At 46.4% G+C, this 6000-nt stretch overlaps 1 protein-coding gene across 2 annotated transcripts in view; it reads right to left on the reverse strand.

Moving 5' to 3' along the window:
• Positions 1-5643, reverse strand: part of LOC103179064 (SAM pointed domain-containing Ets transcription factor) — a 31709-nt gene extending 26066 nt beyond the window's left edge. For both annotated transcript variants that reach the window (XM_007894144.2, XM_007894145.2), the window contains exon 1: positions 5499-5643. The gene's annotated coding sequence lies outside the window, so the exon portion shown is untranslated. The remainder of the gene's footprint in view (positions 1-5498) is intronic.
• Positions 5644-6000: the final 357 nt, after the last annotated feature.

The following is a 6000-nucleotide window of genomic DNA, read 5'->3' on the forward strand; positions in this document are numbered from 1 at the left end:
GTGTGTCCGTGGGGTGGGAGATTTAACTGGACACTTACTGATAGGCTCCATGCTTTAGCAGGTCACAGGCCATCAGGTTGGTTGGGATGAAGAAATCTCTTCCACCCTCTGATCTCATCCCTTTAGAATTCCCGACCAGCTGCCCGCTGATCACAACACCCAGCTGCTTCTCAAACAGGCCCAAGGGTTCCAGCTTCAGCTACGCTCTGGAGATTGACCTCCCACTCCCCCCATGATGCTCTTGCTCAATCTGACTAACCACAAAGCCAGGCACCGGTGCCCTCCTAGTTAGTGGGTCCTTGACTACTGACCAGAAACTCAGAAGAGTTTCAGAAACTCAGAAACCCATTAACTAGCAATTCAATCACCTGTTGGACCCACAGTGAGAAAAGGCTGATGTGTACGATTCTGTCTCCAGCTTCACCGGGCCAATCAACATCACTGTCAGAAAAATTATTCCCACTTGTTGGTAAGTCAGTAACTGGAGGGCATCAGGTTTTAAGATAATTAGTAAATGAGCAAATGGGCAGTTTAGGAGAATTTTTTCACAGGGATATTTCACCACATTAGGAATATGGAATGCCCTGATATGAGTGGATAGCCTTCAAGAGGGAACGAGACAAATACCTTAAAGTTGGAACTTGTATAGGGGTGTGGGGAAAGTGCAGGTACGTGGGGCTGAAAGGATTGCTCTTGAGGGAGCGGCACAGGCATGCTGGGCGAATGGCCTTCTTCTGTGCTGAAAATGTCTATAGTTCTATGGTTCCCTGTGCCTGGACCCTCATGTCCAAAGTTGCTGGCTCCCTCGTCCCTGCCTCTGAGCTCCTCTCTGGCAGTTGTACCACCTGCTACTGGGGGGTGTGGGGGGAAGGGATGGGAAGAAAGGCCCTTGGGAGGAGGATGTTAGCCAGCCATTGTTCCCCAAGGTTGCCCTCTCTCCTCATCCCTCATCTACCACTTATTCATTATCCTCCTACTCTTCCTCCTGCCTGACACCCTCCTCAACACTCCTGAGCTGACACCCTCCTCAACACAGGCCTGAGCTGTGTTCCCAGGTGATACATCTGGAAGGATGTATCATTGGTCTTTAGGGAAACAAGATACGAGTCTAGAATACTGATTTAATGACCGTTAGTAACACTGTGTCTGGGCAGCTGTAACCCGGGTACCCCAAACTCTTCATCTCCCTCAGTGGAGATATGGTCTCCTCCCCAATCACCAGCTCAGTATGTGTCAGCTTGGCTTAATGCCGCAGCCTCACCTCTGTGGACTTGGAACCTGTATAGTTTATCCATTGTTCAACACTCCAAGATGGAGTTGTTGTTGCTAACATCTGAGTACAGTGCTGGGGATGTTCTGCATTGTCAGTGGTGATACTTTTCTGATGAGACATAAATGAGGTGTCATCTGTCAGTCCAGGTGGACTTTGAAGATTAACTAATCGAGAAGGGCATTTCTTCCCCTAGTGTCCTGGCCAAAAATTCCCCACATAAAACTGATGATTCACCTCATGGCTGTTTGTGGGATGTTGTTGTGCGTAAATTGGTTATCAAGTTTGCCCACAAAATACACACAGTCACATCAGTTTACAGTATATCCTGTGAAGCGATTTTAAAACATCTCTGATGTGATAAAGCGTCATATCAAATACAAGGATTATTATTCTAATTAATAATCTGTACTAGCACGTGCCACAAATAGAAATGAGACGAAAGACCAAGGTTAATATTCCGCTAGTGAATGTGGATGAGGGAGGAATATCCAGACAGGAACCTGAGAGAACTACCTTCTCTTTATAACACTCGGCTCATGGGATCTTTCCCGTCTGCCCGCCCGCCACAGAGGAGCACGGTTACACTTTCAACAAGGCAGCACCCCCTCAGGACTGCACTGGGATTGAACAAAATCCAGTGCTCAGCTTGGTGAGAGTCACTGGGCCAAACAAGTGATCCCAGGAGTGCGCTTCACACCCTGGGGATAGAGCAGTCAGCTCTCTTCCTACAGTTAATAACAACCCTGACAACTACCATCTTCATGCATGTGGTTTTCCTTTCCGCTCGTTCCTGCCTGATTCTAATTCTTAACAATAACAACAAATTATATTTATATAACAACTTTCTCGTTGAGGGTATCCCAAGGCGTTAGACAGTGAAGGGTTTGCACCTGAGCTGGAGAATGGAATCAAGAGGGGTGGAGGGCAGGGGAAGGGGGTGGGAAGATAACCGAAGGCACGGTCAAAGATGAAGATCTTGAGACAAGCCTTAAAGGAGGACAAGGGAGGGGACAAGATGGAGAGATTCAGGGATGGAGTTCCAGAGGGTGGAGGCAGAGAGAGTGGAGGCCTGACCACCAATGGTGGGGCCGGCAGGGAGGGGACGTGGAGCAAGCCAGAGTCCGCTGAATAAAATAAAGTATTATTCATTCTTATTCTGTACGTTGTGTCTACTCATAGGAAAAGCCTTACGCAGTCACAGCCACTGGTATTTCCGCTCTGCCTTCCAGACCACAATCAGGAGGACACAGGACACAATATAGTTTAGAAATTCTACCTGGCTCTGGATTTATTTTATTTGCTTAGCCTTTCAGAGTCACCAGAATTTGGCAAGTCGTTGAATTTGGTCTTAACTTTGAAGTCAATTTTCTGTAGATTCTTAAAGGAAACTCCTCTTAAAGGAGATATGATAAGGCACTATACCAAATCCAAGAATTACTATTATTATTATTACGTGCCTGCCTATAGGAACGAACCCCTGAATGCAAACAGTCCCAAATCACACCATTTGAGAAATGGGTTGGGGTGGTTTGCTGTCTGAACAGAAGCCCCAGAATTCCACCTAGTCTTAGCCTGAAAGATCCTCTCTTTTTGAAACTTAAGGCAGCGCAGAATATTGAAGCAACGACCCTTCAATTCAGGCACAATTTGTCCAGAGAACATCTTCAGGCCCATTCCTAACTTAGAAGATTAATTTGTCCTAAAAGCCGTATCCAAATGAGCAGTAGGCTGACGATTTTCTGTTAAATGTTAAATGTTAAAGACAGGATGTCTCACAGGCTGAGAGCAGCCAGGTACACTGACTGCTGCAGTAACAAAGTGCCTCGCAGGGTTTCCCGGGAAGTGTAGTGACTGTGTATTTTGCGGTGAACACGCTCGGTTGTTCTGACGATCACCCCAGTGGGCGAGAAGAATGATTACAACACAACAGTTTTTTTTTATTATTAACAACAGTCACTTCACAAGCTGACACGCCCCGAGCGCTGTGTTTACATTGGCAACGGGAAACCTACCCAAAAAGAAATTGATTTCAGAACCTCACCTTCATGAAACATCCATCCAAGTCAGCTGCAAGCTCATTTTTGAGGGTTTTTTCTGGGTTGCACTTTAACCATTTCCTGGACTGTTTGGCAATTGTCCTTTACTCAGAATTGGCTCTGCTAACCCTGCTTGGGTTAAACAGGTTACATCCGTCCAGAGAATGAGAGATAGAGAGTGTGAGAGAGAGTGTGTGTGCGCATTCCATTCCAGACACAGAGATATCTCTGTGTGTAGGTGTCATACGAAAGAGAATTCTCAGTCTGGTTTGGAAACTCTTTAGCACAGTGATGAGTTTCTGCGTGTGTCAGACACCCGGCTGCCCCACAGCAAATCTCCTTCCAGTGAGACAATAAACCTAGGTCCTGACTGTGCCTAACGAGGTGGACGTTAGAGATTCCACCACACTATTGGAAAAGAGAAGGGAGTTTCTCTCAGTCGCCAATGTCCAGCTAAATCACTCAATCACACAGTCCCTACACTTGACAGCAATTCTCTGCGAGGCGCTCACTGTGAGATGTTTCAACATCATATCAAAAGCTGAGTATTATTACACATTACTATACATTACAGTCTTAATTTTTGTATACTTATTTGGATTGTATTATTATTGCTATGTATTCAGTGGCTCTATGTTGCCACCATTTGTTTTCACTTCAACAAAACCTGATATTATCCCAGTCCTGCAAACCTATCCGCAGATCACAAGCATGTTGCCATTTATGTGAAGATATTTTGCCTGTGCAAAGGAATGAGAGGAGTGTCCGGCTTTACTGGGAAAACGTTTAGTCCAGCTTTGGGTAAATTCATTCTAGCCGACTGCACTCACAGTTGGTTACAAACGTGAGTTAACGAGTGCCAGCAATAAAGAGTCACAGGCTGTGGGCAGCCCTGGTGGGGGGGGGGGGGGGGGGGTGCAACGGGGGCTCTCAGATCAGCGTGATCCAGCGCAAACCACAACTCCTCTCCCCCAGTCCTCCTCTACTCTCCAGCCCCGAGCCCCTCAGTTCCCTCCATTCCCAGAGTGTGCTAGAGTTGGCCTAATGCCGTGGTTACTGATGGTCCATTACATTAATAATAATTTTTGAGCTGTCTCAAATCGCTTCACAGGATATACTGTAGAGTGTAGTGACTGTATTTTGTGAGCGGCAGCCAATTGCGCACAGCAGTATCCTACAACCATCGTAAGTAGAGAGAGAGAGAGAGAGACAGCCAGCCACTGGTGTCTAATACAAGCTTGAGAAACACTAGCCTGGAGGGTGTGTTCTGCACTCAGAGATGTGTCAAACAGGCAATTTAACCCCTCAGAGCGCTAAACTTGTACTCTGCGGCCAATTCAGTCCCACTCAACACCATAAACCAACACTGACTATCCCGCAGGCCAAAGCCAGGGTGATCAAAAAATTGTGACAACTACCCTGTTATCTAAAAAAAATTCATTTCTTTAAGACTTATTAGACATTTTAATGGTGGTGTGAGTTTTTGGTCACCCGGTACAAAATAGCTTCTTAAAGATTCCAACTACGTTTAAAGGGATCATACACGACAGGACGCTTCAAGAACAGTCTCCGAAATGAAGGGTGGCTAGAGAGGTGCCGTGAACCAAATGTTCCCTCTTGCAACTCTTCCCAATTTCTTTCCCATTTGCTCCGATATCTCTCAATTACTTTCCACTAATGCACTTCCTTCCCCTCCTCACAGAAAAAGTGACGCACAGTCAGACAGCAAATCTCACTGACAACATCCACAGTCGCTGAGGTGGCCCCAGCACAGGGTCGTGTTGTTCAAATTCAGACATGAGCCCAGACGTGCAGAACCTGGACCCGTTCGCTCTCTTCCAACGAGCTTGTGACGGCAGCCTGGAGCCCCGGGGACGAGGAGAGGTGGGAATTCCATCCGAATCGCATTACGTTCTCCCTGTACACCAGTTCCCTTTACCATCTGAGGTGACTGAACCTGGTAACGGAGAGTGCGGACACTCTGCAGCCACTGAGCACTTACACAGAGGAAGTGCAGCAGGAAACATTCAGTCAGTTTTTAGCTACAGGTTTTACCAGTTTGTTAGTTTACAAGTTTCCTAACTCATCGTTATCACAATGATCCTTCAAGTTGCACAGTGTTTTATTACTTCACAATGATGACTGATTATATCCCAGACATGGAAGCTGACAGGTGCATTCAAACTTACCTGAATGGCACTGCTCGCTCACACTTGCTTCTTTTTAAAGAGATACTCCGGGTGTCCCCTGAACGTGTTCCTGCCTGTCCTGCACTGGGGAAACTCCACGCTGCTCCTTCTTGCAATGATTCCTGTTTGGCTACAGTAGATGAAGGCAGTGGCTGAATTTATAATCAAGCATTGTTTACCTGTACAAACACAATGGGGCTTACATCAGTGCATCACAGCCACCGGTTAACCCTTTAACACATGTTACAGCAGCACCCTCACTCCACTGCACTCGCTACCCGGAGCTCAGGTGCAAATGGGACATTGGAGGATTATAACTATAATAATCCTTGCATCTGATGTAGCTCCTTATCACATATAATAATAATAATAATAATCCTTGCATTTGATATAGCGCTTTTCACGTCGGGAGGACGTCCCAAAGCGCTTCACAGAACACACTGTAAAGTGAATTGACTGTATATTTGTGGGCGAACGCGGCAGCCAATTGCGCACAGCAATG

Source organism: Callorhinchus milii, unplaced genomic scaffold (genome assembly GCF_018977255.1).
Source record: "Callorhinchus milii isolate IMCB2004 unplaced genomic scaffold, IMCB_Cmil_1.0 Scaffold19, whole genome shotgun sequence".
NCBI classification, from domain to species: Eukaryota; Metazoa; Chordata; class Chondrichthyes; order Chimaeriformes; family Callorhinchidae; genus Callorhinchus; species Callorhinchus milii.